This window comes from Ischnura elegans, chromosome 6 (genome assembly GCF_921293095.1).
Source record: "Ischnura elegans chromosome 6, ioIscEleg1.1, whole genome shotgun sequence".
NCBI classification, from domain to species: domain Eukaryota; kingdom Metazoa; phylum Arthropoda; class Insecta; order Odonata; family Coenagrionidae; genus Ischnura; species Ischnura elegans.
Genome location: NC_060251.1, coordinates 111,404,420 through 111,428,129, shown reverse-complemented (window position 1 = coordinate 111,428,129; position 23,710 = coordinate 111,404,420). Strand labels below are relative to the sequence as shown.

General features: G+C 40.1%; 1 protein-coding gene across 2 annotated transcripts in view; it reads right to left on the bottom strand.

Moving 5' to 3' along the window:
- The window catches only part of LOC124161507 (netrin receptor UNC5B), a 794,019-nt gene extending 771,911 nt beyond the window's left edge, over positions 1-22,108 (bottom strand). For both annotated transcript variants that reach the window (XM_046537844.1, XM_046537846.1), the window contains exon 1: positions 20,293-22,108. The gene's annotated coding sequence lies outside the window, so the exon portion shown is untranslated. The remainder of the gene's footprint in view (positions 1-20,292) is intronic.
- Between the last annotated feature and the right edge of the window lie 1,602 nt (positions 22,109-23,710).

Sequence of the window (23,710 nt, the reverse complement as noted above, 5' to 3'; positions counted from 1 at the left end):
GAGAATTCCAGAGGAGAGAGAGAAAGAAAAGAGGAAAGCAAGACGGAGAAAGAGACAAGGAGGGAGAGAGAGGAATGAGTAAGTAGCGGGAGTGGATTGGTTCCCACGAGAGGAGCCTAATTAATATTAACGGCGACCACTCCACCCACGAGGAAAAGGGATAGGAATAATATCAATACTGCCGCAGAGGAAAAAAGAATTCAAGCTTCAGGGACTGTCATCTCTTCATCATTGTTTTACCGAGCACTTACGCAAATTCTATTCTCCGAGAAAAATTGACTCGTTAAGCCCTCTATCGAGGACGCTATGGCAACAATACCGGCCGTAATGTTGGATGAGGAGGACAGGAAAAAAAAGATGGTTCAGGTGTGCAGGTGGAAAAGGAGAGAAGTTGGATGAAGTGCAAAGAGGAGGAAGACTGCTCGAAAATTTTCCATCCTCCCCGATAATTTGATCTTTTGGAGGGTGAGGGTCCATCTGGGGGGGCAAATATAAAATTAAGGTCGTCGGCGCGAAATATCGGACTTGGGATAACGATTTGATTGAGTTAGCAGGCGACGAGAGTTAACGGTCGGAAGGAAGGTTTTCATCAAAGTACCCCCCCCCCCCCCCCAGTGCTCCCATGTTGACCCCCAGAATGATTTAGTTTAATGAGATTATCGGTTCCGGATAATGCGCCGGCTGGAACTAAACTACAAGCCGTGCTTTCGATTCTTTTTTTTCTCTCAACATTCCATCTGAGCGCACCCATCCCTTTCGTCCTTCCCCACTTCGAAAATTCTCTCTTCTCCCCCCTTTCTTTCCCATCATCGAAAGCAATTTCGACGCTCCAAACGAGATACTTACCTCATTACACGCCCGAGATACCGGAATATACTCGGTCGCCATTATTGTGAAAAGCATATCCTCCCATTCGATGCAACCGGGACACTGTAATAAAACTCCACGGAGGTTTTATTTTATTATAATTGGAGAGCAAGGCACGATTAAATTCTCATTACGGAGAAAGCTCCTCGCTGTATCAAATGCTACGGGGCAGAGACATTTAAAATAAGATTAGGATCCGGGCGGAAAATTTTCAACCACGTAATTCCGAAAGAGAATTGGAGAGAGGAAAAACCGAACCTTGCAATCCAATATTTAGCGATTGAGATAGCTCATCGTATTTTAGTTTTCTCCGACAAGTTTATCCAGCTTTGTGAGCGAAATCACAGAGTCACTCTCACACAATGTTTTTATTTGAAAAAAAAATTGTAGTTATTCGAAATAGCCTCTACAAAATGGCATTGTGGATTTTTAGTATTGCTCGAAGATTATTTTTTTATGAAATACACGTGGGGTAGAGAGATTAAAGCTTTCCCGGCGAATAGATTTCGTAAAATGTCCTCGTGGGGAGTTTCTAAAAATATAATTCCATACGATTAAAATATACACGATACGAATAACATAAAAAGAGCAGTAACATTACAATAAAATGGATACATAACTCTGAATATATAGAGTCAAAAGGATTAAAGCATTTTCCAGATAACTTTGGTTATAACGGAGTTGAAAAAAGTCCCCATTCACTGACAGTACACTCAACATCAATCCATCCACACTTCCTGCGATCCCTAATTTCCAACTTCCACTTCATTGCTCGTGGCAATGCAATGAGCGAAAAGAGACACAAATGTAAACGTGAATGACTAATTTGAGTCGGACATCAAAGAGTGGTATCACGTTTTTCTGCCTCGAAACTCTTTTCAACAGAATGTCCTTTGCTTCGCGATAAGTGTTCCACGCGTAATGCACTCGCCGATTCGTGGAGCAGCAGCAGCGGAAACAGGGTTTTACTTCCGTCGTTGGCGGGAGGGCGCGCATATATGGACAAGCACGAGGAAATTCAGGGTCATTATGTCCCGCCCTGCTCCTTAGCGTGTTAATGTGAGGGACAAAGAGGGGAAAGGGGAGGGGAGAGCCGTGGTATCCCACATTTACACGCAATGTTGCCACATTGCGCCTCCGTGCACGTACCATTCGATATTGCCATCGTAGATTGCAATGTCACTTCAACGATTCCATTTACACGAACAGATTTATATGAAATTTGGCAAGATTTTTCGTTTTTCCCAATTTATACAGTTATGATTGGATTAAAAATGGATGGCTGATTCTTAGTGTTTTCAAAACTCATTTAGGGCCGGTTTTATAATGTCCAGTTAAGTTTTTTCGGAGAATAAAAATCATAGTTAACGATATCTTCCACTTGAAGTCACCTATTAAACTAACCGTTATCCTCAAAAACTCTTCACTACCTACTTTCACTTTAAAATGCCTACAAGTTAATATTACGACAGTATAATGTTCTTGTTTACGCTAACTTCACCTTATAAAACTGGCCCTTCATTTTTATACTTAGTACGTAACGATAAGTACGCTTAGATATTAAATACTAAAGACAACATATTCCAAGCACATTTTCTTCTGAAAGCTCAAAAAGGAAACCCTGATGATGTTAATGATTAATTTAAAGGTATCTTACAGTCTCAAGAATGCGAACAGTCTAAAAGATTCGGAAGCTTTCCCGCCTAATGAAAGACTTCTCGGAATTACAACCTGGGGTGACACGTGACAGGCTCCGTATCGTAAAAAAATAAACCAACGAAGCTACCTGATTTTACTTACAGCTGGTTTTAAGAAAATAGGCACCAAGTCCCGATAATGTCAGCTGCGCAGGGCCGTAATCCTTCGCGGGGACTACAAGCACTCCTCGACTTAAGAACAGAAGAATAGTTCCGAATACTTGTTCGTAAGTTGGAAATGCCATACTAGCAAGTATGTATACTAAATCGTTTAGAAGAAAAAATCGAGCCAAAAAGGTTTATGCGCCGAGTGACGTAGATTCGATCCTAGATGTTCGCTTACTTTTCACTTATGCTCACTTAAACCAAATATTAAAGTAACAACATCACCAATAAATTAAAGTAAAACTGCGAAAAAACCTCTGCTAAGAGTAATCTCGTCATAGGAACGTGTTACAGGTAGTTATGTCGTGATATTTTGAAGAAGAAATTTTAGGGATGCTTCACAACATCAAAATAATTCTGGTTGTAACTTCGGACGGGCGTAAGTTGGCCGGGCGTGTGTCGTAACTACCCGTTTATGCTAGTCAGTTACCTTCGTATCGCCATGGAAATGGCGAGCGCTTAAGTCGCGCGCCAACCAACGGCGGCGCTGAGGTCAGCAAGAGCGGGATGAGGGGAAGATCTTATAGTTGTGGGAGTAAGGGAGTAAGTTCTGCTCATTTCGTGGCTCGTCAAACACTCGCGATTAAGAACGAGCGAAAATTACGTCCCTCACGTAATTACGCCTGCTCAGGGAATTGAAAAGAAGGAAGCAAGGCTGGCTGTACGTGGGAAATTACCGTGGAAGGAGAAAAATCTGGGCAAATTTTTTTAAGCTAAGGAATACTAAAAAGTTTAAAAAAATGGAAAGGGAAGACTCAGGCCTCCACCACTTATATGCTCACTTGCCTTTTCTTTATTTCTAAAATAAAAAAAGAAAGGTTGGGCGCTTAATCACTAACCATGATTTTTCCCTCACAGAAAGGCATTCTTTCCCAGCAGAAGGACGAGAACTACGGCATGATTAAACGCCTTTCACCAAAAATTTAGCCCCTTCTCCCAGTAATATGATTCTTTTTAAAAAACCTCATACATTAATTAAATACAAATTAGAGAACAGCCTTCGTCAAGGATTAAAACCCGAGGAAAAGCAAAAAGGATAAAAATATATCGATTTTATAATATCAAGGACAAATAACCCAACCGAAGGAAAATTATATCTTTTTTTGAGAAAGTCTCTTAAACCAATGTTTATTTTTATCTGCAGCTTCCTCCAGTATTTTTAAGACAATATACTCCTTTTATGACTACAAAAGGACACAAATAAGTCTAATATGTATAACAAAACAGCGAAAAATAATGAATTCGGAATTCTTGGTGCACAAGTTCAGCTACCTAAGACTTCAATCAATTTCTTTCGTCAATTTGAACTACTCTGCATTCAAAAATCTTTTCAAATGAGTCGGAGACCAAAAACGCAAACCTAAGGACCATTTACAATTTTGCAACAATGAGTTGAATTGAAACCAAATGACAGAATTAGGATTTTTTGAAGTGCCCTCAAAGAGCTAAATAACCATCATCTATTGACTAGGCATGGGCGGTACTTGAAAAAGTACTTTTCTTGCCTCATTTGAGTAAATAAATATCTACTACATCAATTATGATTACACTTGTCTCGAACTCACAGTTCTGTACAAGTACCATTAAATGATGAGAAAACAAGAAAGAAACAAAGGAAGGAGGACACATCTTAATAATTAAGAAGCAAAATTAATTTGGTCTTCTTTTGATGGTGCACTTGATTGGTTGTATGTAAAAAAAAACAAGAAACGGATGAGCATTGTTTATACATTAAAGAAGTGTATAACTATTGTAAACAAGCTTAACCTTGATAGAAATACCTATATCATGATAACATCGCTATTTTTCAGTCTCTTCCTACGTCGATCTACTGTATCAGTGCTTGTACCATCAGTTAAAGTTAGAATAAACAGATGGTATTATTTTAGTGTGCTTAAATACAAGTTGTGCACTTATTGCATAAGTCTTCATCTACATTTTCTTGTATCTTTTTATGATTTCTTGAGAAATATCCTTGGCATTAATTAAATAAACCCTTTTTGCTGAACGCCGTTGTGAATTGGTGTTTATTTCTTGGAAACGGCCAAGGAGGCTGTAATACAAAGTATATTTACAGCCTCCATGGAAATGGCCTTCTTCGCTTGATATATTATCAACACTCAATTGTTTAAGTAGCTGGGTAGGTAGTTGATTGATAACACACAAGATGGCAGCGCCGTCGAAGTACCGGTATTTCTAGTACCGATACTTCGGTAGTACCGTTAAATAAATACTGGCCGGTACTACCGAAGTAGAAAAAAAATAGTACTCGGTACTACCGAATACCGGTATTTTTTGCCCATGCCTACTATTGACAAATACAAAAGAAGTAAAATATATATGACCTCCGGCAAGTGGTAGCTCTAGGATTATCCGACCCACAGTGTCCTTACGGAAAATGGGCCAGTGGCTTCGATGCTGTGGTTTGATCTCGCAATCTTCGACTGCACCGTGTATGAGGGACCAGACACGCTATAACCATGACTTCCCTCCCTCTACGGCCGTACATTATAATGCGAGAATGACCTACATGACAGCTTCACGGTGAATTCATTATATCTAGTGCGGTCGGCATTATGTAGATGAACTCTTTCATTTCCATTGATCAAATTAGCCACGGAGCTAGGAACACGAAATGTGGAGAAATACATGGTTTCCTAAAACTCAAGAGCCATATCGAATGTAAAATTCTCTTAAATACCTAACTCAATCTACTTTACTCCCACTACGGTAAAAATTGACTGCAAATCTGTTTCCATTAAAATGGAAACGTGATTCCATTTGGGATAAGATCCACGTTGAACAAAATATTTTTTAATCGTACAATCAAGGCGTGACGATGGGAGGAAATTGTAATTCTCATGTGAATAAATGCATGAATAACATCTAACGCCTTTGTGAAATATGATTTTATGCTTTCCGGGCGAATAATGTGGGTAAACTTTTCTCGGGATTCCCGAGAAAAGTTTACCCACATCTAACGCCTTTTGTAGCCAAACGAAACCAGAGCTAGCTTATTTCCGACAGTAGCTGGAGAGAAAAAATATTTTATGGAAGATAAGTCCGCGCCTTGCCAATAAGTCGTTGGTGATACTTAAAAAAATTATTCAAAATAAAAAATAAGCATCAATGTTTGAAAAAAAACAAGAATTTATAAAATTCCAAGATTCAAGTACCTAGTATGAAATGGAATTATTCCACTTTGGAATAAGGAACTGACTCTTCAACAGATATAACTTTGATGATAATTTTTCGGGTTAACAGATATAACTTCGTATGTAGTGATAATGTGATCATTATTGATTAAAATTTTGATTTTAACTGTGAAAGGTGCAGGATAACTTAACATTTATCAATAAAATCATCTCAATTTCCTTAATATGCTTAAGAAAAATATATGCTTGAATGCGTAGTCTTCATTGTTTAAAACCAAAGTCTACTTCATCTATTAAAGGTTATTACAATGAAATGAGAAATGAAACAAATTCATGTGTATTAAAATGAAATGGGTTTACAAAACCATTTCAAATTTGCCATTTATTTCTGCATTAAGGAGGCAAAATATATAAAATTTATAAACAAATATAAGTTTTAAGATCAACACGGGTTTTATGTGATGATATAGTAATATTGAAACTCAGATCGAATTAAAAGTTATTTTGATGGAAAATAGCACCTCGTTCTAATAATAAATACAAGAGTTTATTGTTATGCCTGGCGGGTTTGCAAGTAGTTTCACTTCTCATAACACGAGTTGACGTTATTCATCACCACATTGAACAGCTCCTTGCTTCTACTCTGATCGGAATTACTCTATTGTTACGCGCACGATGAATTGATTCAATCTTCGGCGCTTCCAAAATGTACGACGTAGGTTGCCTTTCGTATTCTAGCTATATATTCTCTTTATTCGTGTTCCAAAGATGAAAGACAACTCGCAATTTAACATTATGAAAAAAATTTAGTACTAAACCCTGAGAATGGTGCACTTGAACTTCAATGACTCAGTTGCGATTTCGTCCGTTTTGTGGAGTCCTAATAAACGATATTTCAGACATAAATTATGCACATCAAATCTCTAATTTCTCTTACGGTTAACAGAAAAATCGGTTTAACTCATTACTTAGTGCATAAAATTATTTTTGTCAAATATTCATTTAGAAAGTAATTATTCTGGCTAATAAGGTTTATTTTAATATGTTTCTATAATTCTTAAATTTTTACAATCGATAGTTAAAATAATACAGCCCGTTCGATAAATCGGATGGCCAGTTGTCAGTGCTGATTACAGATTCAAAATAGTACAGAAAAACTTGATAATATTGAAAATAAAAAGATCAACCTTTAGATGAAAAATGAGATAAAATTTATCAACATATTGAGCAAAATACTAGAATAAAATATAATTTACCTGCCCCGAGCGGGTGACTGAAAATTCTTTCAATGCCATGTCTCACACAAATGCTTCTCAAGTCGATAAATTCAGGGAAACAACTAAAATATTAGCAGGGCGGTAAATACAGGCATCCATTTGAACTTTATATATTATCAAAATGTAGCACAAGTCAACTGGAGCCCAGAAAAAAATTAAATACGCGCGTCCGATACATCGGACGCTATTCGCTAATGGGTTAAAATAATCCCACAAAGCATGGCTAAATAAACCTCAGGGTTGTTATAGGAAACACACACGCATTTTTTTTCGGAAAAAAACCCGAATCAGTTATTCGTGAAGAGATGGCGTTCAAAGCGTTCCCGCGGAATGTTAAGAATTCGTTCGAGGAATGCAGCGAGTGCAACATCACAGCGGAGGCATTCGCGATACGGGCGCCAGGGAAATTCCGCAGCAGCGGCGCCGACGAATTTTTGGGCGCCAGCCGGGAATCATTTTAGCGCCACACGCATTGGGCCAACGACGGAGAAAATGACGAGGAATAGTGAAAGGACGAAGCAACATGATAAAATAAAATATATCCACTTTTCTCCGAACAGAGAGACCGCAAAATAGATAAGCAGAAATTCATTTCTATTCGAGAGAATAGTCCACCAGTGAATTCTTTGGCATTTGGATAAAGCTGGGTACCGGATAATAACCTAGGCTTCGTTAAAGTGTATATCACTTTATTCCACTAAATCGTTGAAGTACGGCGTAATTTACATTAGCGAAGCATAAGCAATAAAGCCACGCTGAAATAAAATACTTTTCAGTTAAATCATCTTTCTCGGGGACCAAATTTCAAAGACTACAATGACTAAAATACCTGTTGAAATAGTTTCTCGAAGGACGAAGGATTAATACAAATAATAAAGATTGTCTAGGAATCCGCAAGATGCGTAAAACACGCTTATTAAGCTCAACCGCCATTATACTACAGCTGTACCGGAAGTACAAAAAAATTGACACTCATAAAAAAAGAGGAACAAAAACCATACATAAAAAACACACCTTGGCGGCAATTTAAGTTTACGACACCAAGAAAAAAACGCCAAAAAACAGAATCTTAGTACAATGACGAGTAAATAGATCAGAAATTATGGTTGAAGAATTAATGACGATGGAATGAAATGTCACGCAAAATATCAGTTAATAGCTTCTAAATGAAGTCGGTAATGCAAAGAAAATAGGTCGTAAAACGTTACCACTCACGCGAAGCATGTCAAAATGAAGTAATTATAGAAAAAGTACGACAAATCACCTAATACATGCAACACAGCAAGCGATGTGGCCTTACAAAAAATGGATGGCATTCGCATTAAAATTTACCAGGGGGAAATTTATGATTCAGCCATTCGGTAAACATATTCGAGATAGCCAGCATAGTAAGAGCACTTGATAAGTTTTAGTCTAAATAGGAGAGCTGTAAGGTCAAAAAAGATAATATACCGATTTCTAAAAAACTAGGTTAAGCACAAATAAATTATGCAACGCACGTTCAAAAGTAGCATCACGATCGTAAAATATGGAATTGAGCTATACGATACTTACTTAGGTGTTATACCGTTTTTAATGCATAGAAGTATCATAACACATTAAATAACGAAAATTTACTGTTGATTCAGTTCATGATTTGAAAACAACGCAGCGGTCGGCTTATGAAGAATAACATTGGAAGCAAATCTCTATTGGAGCCTGTAGCGACAAGTAAATGAGGAGCGCTCTATAGAATGTTTCTCACATGTCAAATGAATCCATCATAGCGCAGAAACATTCAGTGAGATAGCCAAGAGCAGTAAAAATTATTAATTTCATAAATCCTCATGGAGAATAACATGACACGGTGGAAGCAGAAAGCTAATTTCCCCTATGTCAGAGAGAAATCTGCGAACGGCATACGAAATGCAAGGTCGTTTATTTCACCATTAACTTTGCAATACACTGGAGCTCGAGGTGGTGCTCATAGCTTTTTCAAGATCGGCCGCAACTTGGAAGGGAATGAAAACATGGTGAACTTATCGGTACGGCTGCCACGGTTCACTTTCCTCCACTGGACTAGTGGCGCATTGGAATTAGCCCTCTTACTCGCCAGAGGAAACAAAAAAGATCCGAGTAGGAGAAAGAGTCGCCAGCAAATGGGTCAAAAATAATAAAACTCTTCAAAACTTCACCAGTTCATGCAAGTTCGTCAATACAAGTGAAAGATACGACGAGTCGAGGTCACCTACATTCCTCCGAGCATCCCTACTGATATTATAATTTAATCACACGGCTGTCACCGAAGAGGAGTTTTTAATAACTCGGACACGGAGCCACTCGAGGACAGTGGTGCAGCGGTGAAAAGGAACTCAAAAAACCTTTTTATTAAAAAAAAAATAAAACGACGTCCGAGTCGGGATTGCCGCAGTGAGAATTTTCACTCGAGATTTTTTTAGTTGAATAAACGGAGCGAGTGAGAGAAAGAGCATCCATGGGAGACACATGCCCCCCTCCCCTCCCCTTGTTTACACTCCCCTACCGCCCCTCCTCTTCAGCAGTGAGAGACCCTCCCCCCACTCCTCATCCCCTCCCCTGGCTGCGCAGTTCCCCTGGCAACGAAACACTCGTGTGGGGAGAAGACACTCCGCATTCTCGGCTCGGATGCCGCGGCAGCAACACCAAGGCGACGAACGCCGCACGGCGCACGCGGACAGATCCTGAGCTAAACCATAAGAGCGTAAAGTATTCTACAATTACTCATTTAAAATATATTAATTTGATTTTATAATTTAAAAAACTATCACTGGTACAAATAATTAAGGTGCACATATAAGAGCAGCCATTATCAGCTTTGCTACGAAATCTGATCCCTCGTGTATGGCGTGCATAGATCGCATGGTCAGTTTCCAGCGATGATAACAGATATAAAATAGTAAGGAAAAAAATTAGAAAAAAATTGAAATTAAAAATATCAATCTATCAAACGAAAACGTGAGAGAAAGTATCAACATATTTTGCAACATACTTCAATAAAAAATGATTTATTAACCTCGCACGGGTGACTGAAAATACTTTCAACGTCATGTCTCAAATAATTGCTTCTTAACACGATGAATTCGCGGAAACAAGTAAGATTTATTAGCATAGCGGTAACTACTGACATCCGTTTGATCGTGCTGTAGTATCACTATGCAGCGCAAGTCAACTGAAGCCAAGAAAACAAATAAAATACGCGCTTCCGATACATCGGACGCTATGCACGAATGGCTTAAACAAGGGGAGACTGCGTGAATGAGGCCGATTTCAATCCCAAAGTACGCTGATTTCCGTTGTCAATTCGGTCGCATTTTAGTCGGCATTCAAAAATGTCCGCGGTGCAATCTACTTTTTTTCCAATATTTTTCAGTACAAAGCTCGTACGAGTGGAGACTTATGTAAACCCATTTAAATGCGCTGGTGGGTGAAAACACATTTAAGGTCCGACTTGAAGATCCACTATTGTAATATTCCTGGAACTCAGTAAACAGCAACTATCAAATGCGAAAATTGCACAGAGGAAATCCACGGCCTCAGTGATAGGGGGGGTAAGTCCTCGGCTGCCGAACCGAAAGTCGCGGGTTCGAGTCCCACCAGCGCATGTTACCCGTAACCAGGATCCGGGAGTATGTGAGCCTCTATTGTTTTTTATTCGTTGAATCCCCCCGTCATAACGGTCAATTATGAGCTGCTTTCGCGGCGGTGACGATAAATATGTAAACTGATAAATATGCAAGTAATAACGCTTGGCACCTGGGTTCGACTCTCGGTGGCGGAGATTTTGCGAAGGGTGCGCGATCCTAACTCGAATGCTCTGTGTGTGGAGGGTACCTCAAGTACAGAGCTCAGTCCACCGGGTAGGATGTTAAGCCGAGGTACCCTTGGCACCTTTCGCTAAAGAGTAAGGTAAGGGCGACTCCTGAGTTTCTCTCTACTCAACTCTCTAATTATTCTATGAGGTATTTTTTCTCATTTTATTATTTACATTACCGTTTTTGGTCATATTAAGGAGTCCAATTATGAAAATTCATACTTCATATATTCCAGAGGACATAATTCTATGTAGTTTATTGAACCGTGGTGGCCTGACGGTGGTTTCACGGGTTTCCCATCTCCTTAGGGCAAATGCCGGGCCAATACCACTCCCGTACCAGTGACTAATCCCCATTACGCTGAAGAGGCGCAAGCCAAGACCAGCTTCACAAGCTTTTGTATTTGTTATTATTGACGTTGTTTCAAATTTTATGTACATGTTTGCTCGTAAAATAAACGATTTTTGAACTTGAACTCACAAAACAATATATTTATAATTATTACTCAACCTACGTAATGGAGCAAATGATCTAAGCTGCCGATTGCCTCTGCAGAATAACTCCCTCCCTGAACTCTATTACGCACTTGAATGCGTTCAGAAGGAGGAGATAAGGCCACAGTTACCGAAAAACGGTGCACAGATGCTAAAAGACAGTCCACTTGGACATATGGAGTTGGACTCTGCCCTACTCCAAAAAGTGCACCTGAACTCAAATGTGAACCGGTTGGGGCCACTTCACTTCACTATAGAGGGTAACACAAACGTTTTGATAATGGCCGGAAGAGATGGAAACCGGTCTGGGATCTCCTCCGACATCACCATCATATTGAGAAGTTCTTTTTTTTCAGGCAACGACATTATGTATGCTACAAAAGTAAACTTACTCCACAATGATTTTGCCCTGAAGAGCGTCAGCAGGTACTGTAATGTCCACAGTGGCATCAATCACTCGCGTCCAAGGTTAGAATAACTGACGCGTAGCGAAAAAAAAGCCATGCATTAAAAGCAGCCGTCAACTGGGATGACCACGTTGACACCGGGCGGCGGTTCGAAGCCCATGGATTAAAATCCCCGCTAACGGAGATGGAACGGTTAAAAAAAAGAAACACGAAATCCGAAACATGTCTTCATCTGTCCTCTTGGGGCCTTCATCATGTACCGTCAGGGGTGAGCTGAGGTATAAGCATGCGCATGGCCTACACTGACATTTTGTGTCAATTCGCACGCATCGGAAAACTATAAATTTCGTTAAATTAGCCATATGTTTCATTCGCATAGTTATATAAGTTAATTGAAGGCCGTTTCCATGATAAACTCAGAATGTATTAAACATTCAATAAGAAAAATTTAATTTTAACAATTAAATAAATGTATAATTAATTAAATATTATTGGTAATATATTTATTAATATTATTAATTATTAAATATTATTTAATACTTAAATAATAATAATTTAACGGAGTAATTTTAATACGAGGGCAAGGTGTAAAACCTGAACGCATCTTTCCAACGGCAATAAAAAAATCGTATGGAATGGCAACATTTAATGAATACTTCCATTATTCTCGAAAAAGCAATCCGTTAAACTCCCGCTTTGGTGGTGCTGGCTTGATTTCCATCCTTAAAGGTGGATAAGTCATAGACAAGCGTAGAAATGCTAAATCCAGGGTTAATGAAAAACTTATACCTGTCTAAACAATAAAATAGATTCTCAATGTATATGTAGTACAAAAGGGATTAACGTAGAGGTCCAACTTAAGCTAAGTATGTACGTGCAAAAAAAATCGTATATCAGTGGCGGATGATAAAGATTTCGGAAAATCACTTCCCTCGTAGGAGCTCTGACAATGACAGCCTCAGTAATTACTACGGTCACCTAATCAGGTCCTACTGGCATATTTAGTAGATGCGGGCTCTACTTACCAACCTGGTATTCGTGTGTCGTATCCAGACACATTGCATCCGAATTTAGGGTTACAATTCTCGCGGGACATCTTCTAAGTATATGAACAGTAAAAATAAAATGGAAAATTAAGGATTGAATATCAGTAACGTAGCAAAAATTGTATTTCCGAGGAATTAAGTCTATCACATACAGAAAAACCTAAATTATTTGCCTTTCTGGGTGGAAACTAAAAAAAAAATACCGCTTTGAAGTAGGCAAGTAGCTATTTAATAGTGAAATTCGAAAAAAAAAATGAAAAGATATTAATCGATATAGACCTGGAAAAAATTACTACCCGAGCTATAATATGATTAATAAGGACGTTGTGATGACTCAGTATACTCCTTATTAACTTTCTTCGTAATACTTTTCCGAAACTTAAAAAATAGCGGGGGTTTTCAGGTACATATTGAAGCCCCTCAATTCTCCTACCACTGCTGCGTGCCCTGCGGATATACACGCGTGAGGTATCGGCTAAAACCGCGAAACCTTACAACCAACGCCAATCTAGCGAATCCACCACTCGAACCAAACTTTGAGCTCACCTTTCCTACGAGAGGAATACAAACTTCAGATCAAGCGATACGCTCTCAGCTAACTCACTTCACCAACAATCTGGATCTCTCCATTTTCAAGCGGAAGATTTGATAGCGACTCGGAAAGCTCACGCGAAAGGTGTCTTGGAGCAGAGACGAATTTAAATGGAGTCGATCAATTGTGTTGTAAAATTTCTGCTTCCCAATCAGAGATAATCCATATTCAAATAAGTGAAAAGTATTCCGTCAGCGGTTTAATGGGGGATATACTTAGGAACACTTGGCAGAGGTGAGTATGCTATCGACGTAAACAAGGATTATAATCATAGATTACGCTATAAATGTGAAACGGGGATAATTCATGGAGACGTTATGACATAGAAGACTCATAGTGGAGGATTCTATCTTAAGGGAAACAATTCATAAGAATACGAGTTAGATACAACAGCCTTGAGATTCAATGAGGTAGATACATCAAATTTAGATATTTTTCATTAGAATATCCCCTCAATAAATGATAAATTTATTATCAAAGTGGGTCAAGTAACCAGAAAAACAAAGTCTAGATAAAAAAGGATGAGTTTGAAAAGAATTTGAAGAAAATGAAAAGAAGGAAAGATTTTGCAATGGATGAATAGGATTAGCCAATCAATCAAGATTTCAACTAAACGAACCCTCGTAGAAATATCATTTGACGTATTTCGCACACATTGATTTAACGTATTCCTAAACTATTTATCATTAGTGCTCATTCAAATACCACACAGCAAAGACTTGAAGATAAATCAGACCAATTGGTCAAATACGAACATCATGACAAAACGTGAGCAATGAGGGTCCCTGTTGCCCAGCAAAAAAGATTCCACATTTCTCCAAATTCATCGTTCTACCCGATAATATCCCTGGCGACCAACATTACAGTAAGCCATAAATAACGAAAAGCAGATAACTGTTTGATACTTTATACGGCAATTTCATTGAATTCCATAGGTAAGGCTAATTAAACCATCTCTCATTGAAAATTTCGACGAAAAACGCGTAATTATTAACGAGAATTTTCAAATTACGATCGCTATACCGTTTTACGCATTAAAAAAACTTTAATTTAAGGTGGGGATGAAAACATGTGTCGTTTATAAGTTAAACTACAGTAAAAGGGTTTTGTCCAATGTAAGTCTAACTATACCGCTATAACATCTACGATAATACCTACCCAATAACCAGTAGCAGATACGGAAAACACTCAAGAGGGGGGGGCACAAAAGATATCTTGAGTTGCCTTTGCTTTTATCGTAATAAAAAATAATCAAGTCACAGGGAGGGTATAAGAAAATTTTAATTAAAGTAATTATACACATATATAAGACAATGCCATATTATGACATTAAAAAGTCACAATTGTGGTTCTGCAATGTTTGGCAATACGACCGGATCCACAAGGGAGGGGCGCGCGCCCCCCATCTGTATCCACCAATGCCAATAACAAAAAAGTGTTACATTAACTGTCTAGGCCGATAAGAACACAAAAAATACAATATTGAACTCAAACAGAAGAAAACGAGCTACCCAGTCTAACATTAAACTACTGCATGTATGGAATTAGATATAGACTACCTACTTCTCAAAACCCGATCTTTAGTCGACAAATATCCTTTCAAGAGACAGCGAGAAAGTGAATGAACTGTCTCAGTACACCGTGGAACGCACTGAGGAAAGTTAAAATATTTTGCATCTGAAGAGAGGTCATAAATTTCCACCATGAAAAGTTGGAAGCCACCTACCACTGGGTTGGCTTGCATAAAAAAATCATAGAAAAACGCTCTACTCAACCTAAAAATGGTTAACCTTTTCGCGCCGAGCTGCTTCGCGGGAAGTTGCTTTTGGCTCTACGAAGGGTTTGAGATTTTCTTTTTCGCCCCGTACGGAGTTTTTTCGGCTCGGGACTGACCAGGTAGTCGCTTCCTCTCCTTAATGACCTTTCCTAGTGGAGATAATCCTCGACCCTTTTCCCCGAGAGCAGCCCATCCCGGCGTACTTTTGCGGTCAGTTAATTGTTACCAGTGCAATTTTAATTTTTTTAATTGTTACTGTTGCATTAAATGTCAGTTCATCAATGTATTCATTTCATTTTGCAATGCCTGTAGAACTTTTAAACGAAGTTCTACGGTTATTTTTAGGGTTTTCAGCAAAACGGCATTATATCATAGACCAACAAATACTTTAAAGGGAATGAAATCTTTCAATGTTCCTAGCCTACTTCTAGGTATTTACGATTTATGATATTAACATAATTTAGATCCATGATGCCAAAATCCACACTCCTCATTCGCGTCTGCTCTGCAGTTCTCTGAAAACATGAGAATGATACATTTAGAATTTTTTAGAAGAATATTTTCCCGAAAAATTCTCATAAAACTACTTGAATCATACAAATGCATACAAAACATTTACGGTTAAATTTGAATACACGCCAAGAAAATTTTGAAAAGAAAATGAGCTTTTCCGAGAAGAGTGAGGTTATCATCTTTCCGTAGAGAATACTTACACCAATATACTCTTGTGTCTTCCAGTTGGAGGATGATAAGTTTTTCCTAGAAAACATTAATGCGCTAATGTGTCCCGAAATAAGCCCGTGAGGGGCACAAAGCAGACCACCTGGATCCTGACCAGAGAAGCAAGATATGAGAGTAATTACCTGGGTGGTGCAGTTCTCTTTCATTCATGGTATGGGCTGCATCGCACAGCAGGGTTCCACAGAAACCATCCCTGGTACAGGTAGCGGAATGCGTACAGAGAGTTAACGGCTAAATTTGAATACGCGCCAAGAAAATTTTGAAAAGAAAATGAGCTATTCCGAGAAGAGTGAGGTTATCACCTTCCACGTACATATTTCAGTAGGAGAATACTTACACCAATATACTCTTGCGTCTTCCAGTTGGAGGATAATAAGTTTTTCCAAGAAAACATTAATGCGCTAATGTGTCCCGAACTAACTCTGTGAGGTGCAACCTGACCAGAGATCCAAGATATGAGAGTAACTACCTGGGTAGAGCAGTTGTCTTTCCTGCAATGGTATGGAATGCTTCTCACAACATGTGTCTACGTAAAACATTCCTTATCATACATTATCGTACATTAAATTTACGAATTTTTAGGATATGCATTAATCAGTATTTATAGCGAAATTCGTTTATAATACCTTTGTATTCAAAGGTTGGTAAGAGGTTATTAAAAATAGTCGCTGTAATTTTGGCTCACGACAAAGAACTGAGAGAATCATATTTTATTATATTACGAAGGCTTTTTTTCATAGAAGTTACATCGAATATTCTATCGAATTTCACCGCAAATGTACATCTAGAATGTAGCTAACAAAATAACGTATATTTTTACATGTAAATCATTACAATATCGCACCTACAAACTTGCTAGTGAGTTATAAAAATAACAATTAAACATCTAACCTTAGCGTCTCCTAAAATTGTTCTAGGTGATGATCAACTCCGTTAATATGAACGCTAGAATTCCGTTTAAAATTTGGAACCAATCAGCAGAACATACAGAATGTAATTCCTCGCATTGATTTTCAATAAATGCAACATGAACGTTTTTAGTTATTTTAACTTACAAACAAATAAGTGACCATGAGCACCTTCCTTGAGTGGGTCACTAAGTGCCGGGATGGGCCGAGATAATCCCCACGCGGACAATAGGAAAGGGTCGGACCTCTCACGCCGAGAGACCCTAATGGCGGTTGGGACCCACTTGGCGTGCTTGACCGCGAAATCGTGAAAACACGGCCTTTGGCCTTTTGCTTCGAAAACGTCAAGCCGTGATAATCCGGCCTTCCTTCTTTAGCATCAGAAAACTCAGGCCGTGAAATAACGCCCTGCGTAGGGAAGAGGTTAATGGAACCTGTCGAAGGTATGAAAAAATTTAAAAATAAAATTCAGAAAAATAAATTAATGGCATTAATCCGTCCTGAACGCAAAGAACCGCACAATTTCAGTTTTCGGGCACGTAATATGAGTATGAAGCCTTCGGACACTCCCAAACAGTATCTCCTCGAAGCATGAGACGACCCAGAGAAAGAAACTGGTCCCCGACTCGAAACTCACACGCCTGTGACTTAGTTCGAGGTGAGCTCTACCATCACCTATACAAACCAACCTTAGGATTGAATCACTGAATAAGGTACGCATTAGACACAGCCCTCTCTCATGGCCCGACGCTCTTTGAAAGCGAACTTTTACTCCTCTGCCTGATAAATAGTCCTTAAAGACGCCAAGAGTAAATGAATCATCCCTGTGTTCACCGGAGGGTGCATGGTGGAATCAGTCATGCGACGAGGAGGAAGGAGAGGCGTTTTGCAGCCGAAGAGCAAGAAGCAACCCCCGTCTCCCGTCCCCCGCCACAATACACGTCGAAGGAAGCGAAATGAACTCCCTCGCGCTCGCTTCAAGTCGGCCGGGCGGAATATGAGAGAGTTTCCGCCCAAATACCACCTCCCCTTTAATTTACATTTCCACGAAAGCCCCCGCTGCGGCTCGCGAGCACGCATTATGCAAACTGAGTAACTTACTCGCTTAGACGCGGGCAACTAGAAGCGTATATGGCCCCGAGATTTCTGGCTTCGGAGGCGGCGGGGCCCCAAACCGAAGGTCGCGGGTTCGAGACCAGCCTGGGTAAATCGAGGCATTGTCCTACTTTGCTATTCGTTAGATTACCCCTCTGTACAGGCCTTAAATGTGCAGTTTTCGAGGCGATAAAGATAAATAAAAATTCCAATTCAAAAACTTTAACACAGTAGTGATTGGAGATCAGCGAAATCTGAAGCCCTCGAGCAGTATTTATAATTGAAGAGATTTCAGGCAGTTAACATGACATCAGCATCTTGAAAATTTGGGTGATAATACATTCAAAAGATAATAATTCTTCCAAATCGCTATCGTGAAAATTTAGATGCTTATTCGCCAAAAGCATTTACTGAGCAAGACCCTTGTAGCCGCTGAAGTGGGTCCACCGAGAAAGAGCAAATCGCTGCAGCAGACGATAGCAGTATCTCTTATCGTACATGAAATGAAAGAAAGCAATTGCGCACCCCCTACGAGAATTAGTTCTCATTCTGAAATGGGGGAAATAAGAGCCTAAACAAATGATATCTCGCACCCAAAAATGTTTTGATGGAGTTTCTGGCCCCAAACAGAATAAATCACGTAGAATCTTCAAATGATGACCCCAGTCTCCGTGCGAAGGCAGTATGCAACAATGACGTCTGAAAAATAAAGAATATTCGCGTTTCGTTCTTTGAGTTTTACCCCTACGGTGTAAGTACGATCGATCAAAACATTTTTGAACGTATTCAACGCTGTAGCTTTAGTTCGCCAACAAAAAATAACTCCGTTAAAATCCACAGTTAAATTTATACACTGACCCGGGACTCAACACAGTGGTCTCATCTGGGCGACAAGGTTCTATTAACAATAAGTTAAGCTACGCGTCCACTGCAGACTTAAAAACTCGAGATTGAGTCCGGAGAGTGGAGTCGCAAGTGAGAATGGGAGTGAGACCAGTCTCGGAGACAACGTAATACATGTCTCGGAGACTTCCATTGTTGCCAGAGGACACCTATGCTTACCAACACCCGAGATGGTCTCAGAATTCAAAGCAACTGCGTTCTTCGAAGAGTAGTTATAGCAACATAATTTTCAGTTGGTAATTTTTTTCATTGAACAGACTCGAGTCTCGCGGGCTGACGCTAGTCTCCAGTGGAAGCAATTTGGCGATGAATTTCAAGATTAAGTCTCGGGATTTGGTCCCCGGTGGACATGTAGCTTTCTTCATCAACGATTACTGTTGCAATGAGTTATAACAAATATCCAATATAGGACGGTGTTTTCATGCGAGTCCCGCCAGGGTACAATGTCCCTATCCAAGGCATGAGCGTTCAAATAGTCCAACTTTATGATTCGTTAGATTAACCCTCTGTAAAGGCCTTGAATGCGCTGTTTTCGGGTCGGTGAAGATACATTTTAAAAAATAAATTCCAAATGAGACACCTGAACACAATAGCGATCCGAGATCAGTGACAGCGAATGCCCTCGAGTAGTATTTATTTTCGGAAAGAAATTTCAGGTTGTTAATACGACAGCAACATGACATCAGCATCTTGGAAATTTGGGCGATTGGACACTCAAAGGATTGAGATTCTTCCGAATCGCTATCGTGAAGATTTAGAGACCTAAAAATTAGTGACTACGATAGGTACCAGTGGCGCAGCGAGGGGGGGGGGTTTGGGGGATAAACCCCCCCCCCCCAAGAGCTCGGAGAAATTTTAAAGTTTCATCCATTTCACTTAATTGGATTACTATTACTTATAGAATATTGTAAATATTAATGAAATATCCCTCAGAAGGCCGCAAGACTCACCATTTTGAACCATTTTTCTGAAATATTTTCTAGGGGAGGGGCCCCGCAACTCCCGCTTGCCCTGACGGGTATTCCACATCCTCAGACACCCCAGTGTTTTGCGCCTGAAACCCCCCCTTGCCTCAATTCCTAGCTGCACCCCTGATAGGTACTCTTATTAAGGACCGATCGCAGTCACTTATTTCAAAGAATTATCCTTTTTCCTCGAGTTCTATGAGTCCCCTTAGAATTCGATGCTCCGAACCCAGCGCGGTAAGTATCCATCTGATGTATCGGCGGCGGCAGATGGGCCGAAGAGGCGCGGGCGGGCGCCGGGCGCAGACGACGGACGGAAGCGGACAAACAAGAGAAAGAGCGGGGGAGAGACTGTTCGATGCACGCTACTCACCATTCAGAGAGCACGGGGGGCGAGGGAGTTGACGGCAGCAGGGGAGAGATAACGCCGGCCGAGTGGCTGCAACTGGACGCGAAGAATCCCCAACGGAAGAGCTAGTGGTATTCCTCTCGCGTAACACACGAAGAAGATCCTCTGTACGGGGACCCGGCGATATTATCAACACACTCTCCAGGTCATCAAAACACAAAATTCACTCACACCTCAGAGAAGACACAATCACAGGATTCCTCGTCTGTTCACACAAGTAGGCATGGACACAAAAATTATTTTTTAACACCGCGATTCTGTTAAAAACTATCAGCGGAAGAGCACGACACTTTAAATGTGTTTTCTATGAATGCAGCAAAAGGAATCCAAGTAAATATGGCTGGGAGAGAAGAGGAAGAACTTGTACGGTAATGAATTCACTTTATTTTCACTGCTGTTATCAAATCTTGAAAAATAAATTTGCGAATTGAATTAAATAAGTTTGGCTCATCAAGTTACTTTCAAGATGTCCAGGCGAAGGATGGGAATTTTCACTGGCAATGAAGAGAACTTTTCCACAGAATATTTTGAATCACCGCCAAGTCGTCAACAGTCACGCTGTTTACTCCGAAGGCTCAGTGGGAGATTCACTTCCAAACAGGGTGTCGGCGAACCCCCGTCAAACGCCCCTTTCTAGCCAGCGCGCCTTCCAAGAGTCAGGAGTACTAGGGGAGTTCTCTCACCCCTTTTCCACAGACATCGCACGCCGCGTGCCTTCCCACGCCTCCCGTCAAACACGAGGCGGAAGCACGCGTGCTCACGAAGCCCCCACCGAAGACCGTGTCTTCGCGGGATGGATCAAATCGGCCTAAAGGTGGATGGAAATGTGCTCATCAGCCTCACAATCATTTCCCACAGGTAGTCGGAGGGATGAAACTGTAGTTTCTTTAATGACAAATAGATCAAATTAACTCTCACTCCTCATTTAAGATAAGCAAATAAAGCGCAAGGGCTTACACTTCCCAGTTTGCTCGACCAGTTCAGAACGTCGTAATTACGGCAATGTCCAGCGTTCATAAAAAAATTTACAATGTTCCTAACAATGCAAAAGAACTGTGCACTGCTAATTACAATCTATTTTGGGCAAAAAAACCAAGGCTGGCACAACCACTGCCGGAAATAATGCCGAAATTGCGGCAAATAATACCGCTCGTGGCTTATGACAAAAGTTTCAAATGCTTTAAAGAAAGGCAATGCCTGATTCACTATTTTTTTCCAGTCAGTACCATCCGATAGGTGAATTAAAAACAACAGCAGACACTCACACACTATGAAACACAAACGATAATTCCAATAGCAGAAGATACACAAGTCCTCTCGCAACAACTAAAGTTGCCGCATCTATCACTCGCTTTGCGTTCTTGAATAAATAAACATCGGCACTCGCCTAAAAAAATTGCGGGAAAACACTTCGAGAGACCGTCGTCTATGGACCAACTAGTTCCTCGCCCTAAGGGATGATGGCCCGGGATGCTGCTGACCGCTGGACCACCGTCGGAGACGACGAGAGCCTGCGCCGGGGGGGACTTGACTTCCCCGCAGAGAGCTGGTCCTGCGATGCCGGAGAATATTTTGGACGAGAGAACGTTTTCATGCGAAGAGTTACAGCGCGCTCTCCTTCCTAAAGGTGTCGCCGGTTCGACCCCGGCTTACGAACCTCGCAGTGCCCGCGGCCTCCCGCCCGGGCCGAAGATATAAACACACCACCGCACGGGCGGAGAGAACGTCGGATATGCCTCGTGTGCTACCGCAGGGCGAGCGTCGACGCGACTGTCGGGGACGGAGGCAAGGCAACCAGTCGGTGGTGGAGGTGGGAGGGGAGGGAGGATGGTAGGGGAGGGAGGGAGATGGAGGGGAGGGCGATATGGGGGTTTGGGCGGGCGCTCGCGCCGGGGAAGAGGGTACACACGAAGTGGTGGTGGTGGATATAAGAGGGGTGGGAGAGAGTTGAATCGGACTGCGGGATGGTTGGACGGAGTGGACGGAGTTGACTAGCGATGGGAATTAGAACACAATTAATAGAATATAAAATATTCTATAATTAATGTTTTAATTCTCATCGCTAGTCAACTCCGTCTCAATAATGGCCTTGTTCTATTCTTTCCCATGGGTGAAATAATTTCTAAAATTTAATATGAAATTTTAAGTTTTATATTAATTAAACATACTGGTTATTTAACTGACACAGTTGTCCAAAAACTGAGGTTAACTTGTTAAATGCTAAGTAAGTAAAATTACCTTCGTCTCTGCGTTCAGACATTATCAATGATATATTATTATCTCGATTTAAGTAGGTATAAATGGCGTTAGGCCACTTTCAAATTAAACGGTTCAATTTATGAACTAACTCTGAAAACTTATGTGTCATGAATTATCGTATTTGCTCGGAATATGATCAACCTGAAATGCTTTACTGATAAATAACATGAAGTTGTAACATATAACCATGGCATCCGGAAAAAATTATCGAACGGAGTTAGACTTTTCAAAATAAACGGCTCATATTTGAGGGCATGAATTACTGTTTTGAATTCATTCCTTTGCACTAAATTATAATCTTATGTGCCGGATGTTTGAGGAGGAAACTGCAATACTTCAGGAGGTGGTAGGGGAGACAATTTTAAGTAGTTTTTTTCCGCGAATATTGAGTCGCAAAACCTTTGTTGCTGAGCTATGGCAATGCAAACATTTTTTGGACGCACTCTGCAGTTACCATGAAAACAGTTTTCCTTGGGTATCCAGCCTTTTCGACATTTTATTTAATATTCTTTGATTTTTAAGAACATTAAATAATTAAGGTTGGACAAAATTGTGCGATTTTAATTGTCAGCACAAAAAATCTTTGTGCGTAATTAAACGAGAGCATTAGAGGGAGCATGGACAATACGATTGCGCAATTTCGCCCATTTTAAGATATCTAATGTAAGTAATCTAACGAAATAGCACCTCTGTTTTACTTTTTCGTCCGAAAATATGCCCACATCATTTTTGACGAATCATAGCTTCCACAGATAAATTATCATAAGCTGTCTACGGTTTGGGACGGAATAACAATTGCACTTACATAAATCCACTGTTTGTTCCTAGAATTTATTTGCACTTGGAATTCCGGCACGTACTTGTTCTAACGACAAGAAAAACAACTGAAATAGATGAGTATATTAGCGTTCGTTTACGCAGTACACCGAGAAGCCTTAAAGTACGATATAGTGATTATCTTTAACAATGGTAAGGGGTGGATAAGTTTGGAAGCTATTTCTAAAAAGCCTGTGAAATTTATGCTATAAAAATCATTTTCCATTAGTTTTGATGGCATTTATATGTTATTGTCATGCAGATAAATTTGAGGACAATAAGTAACCGATTATTATAACTGGGTCAT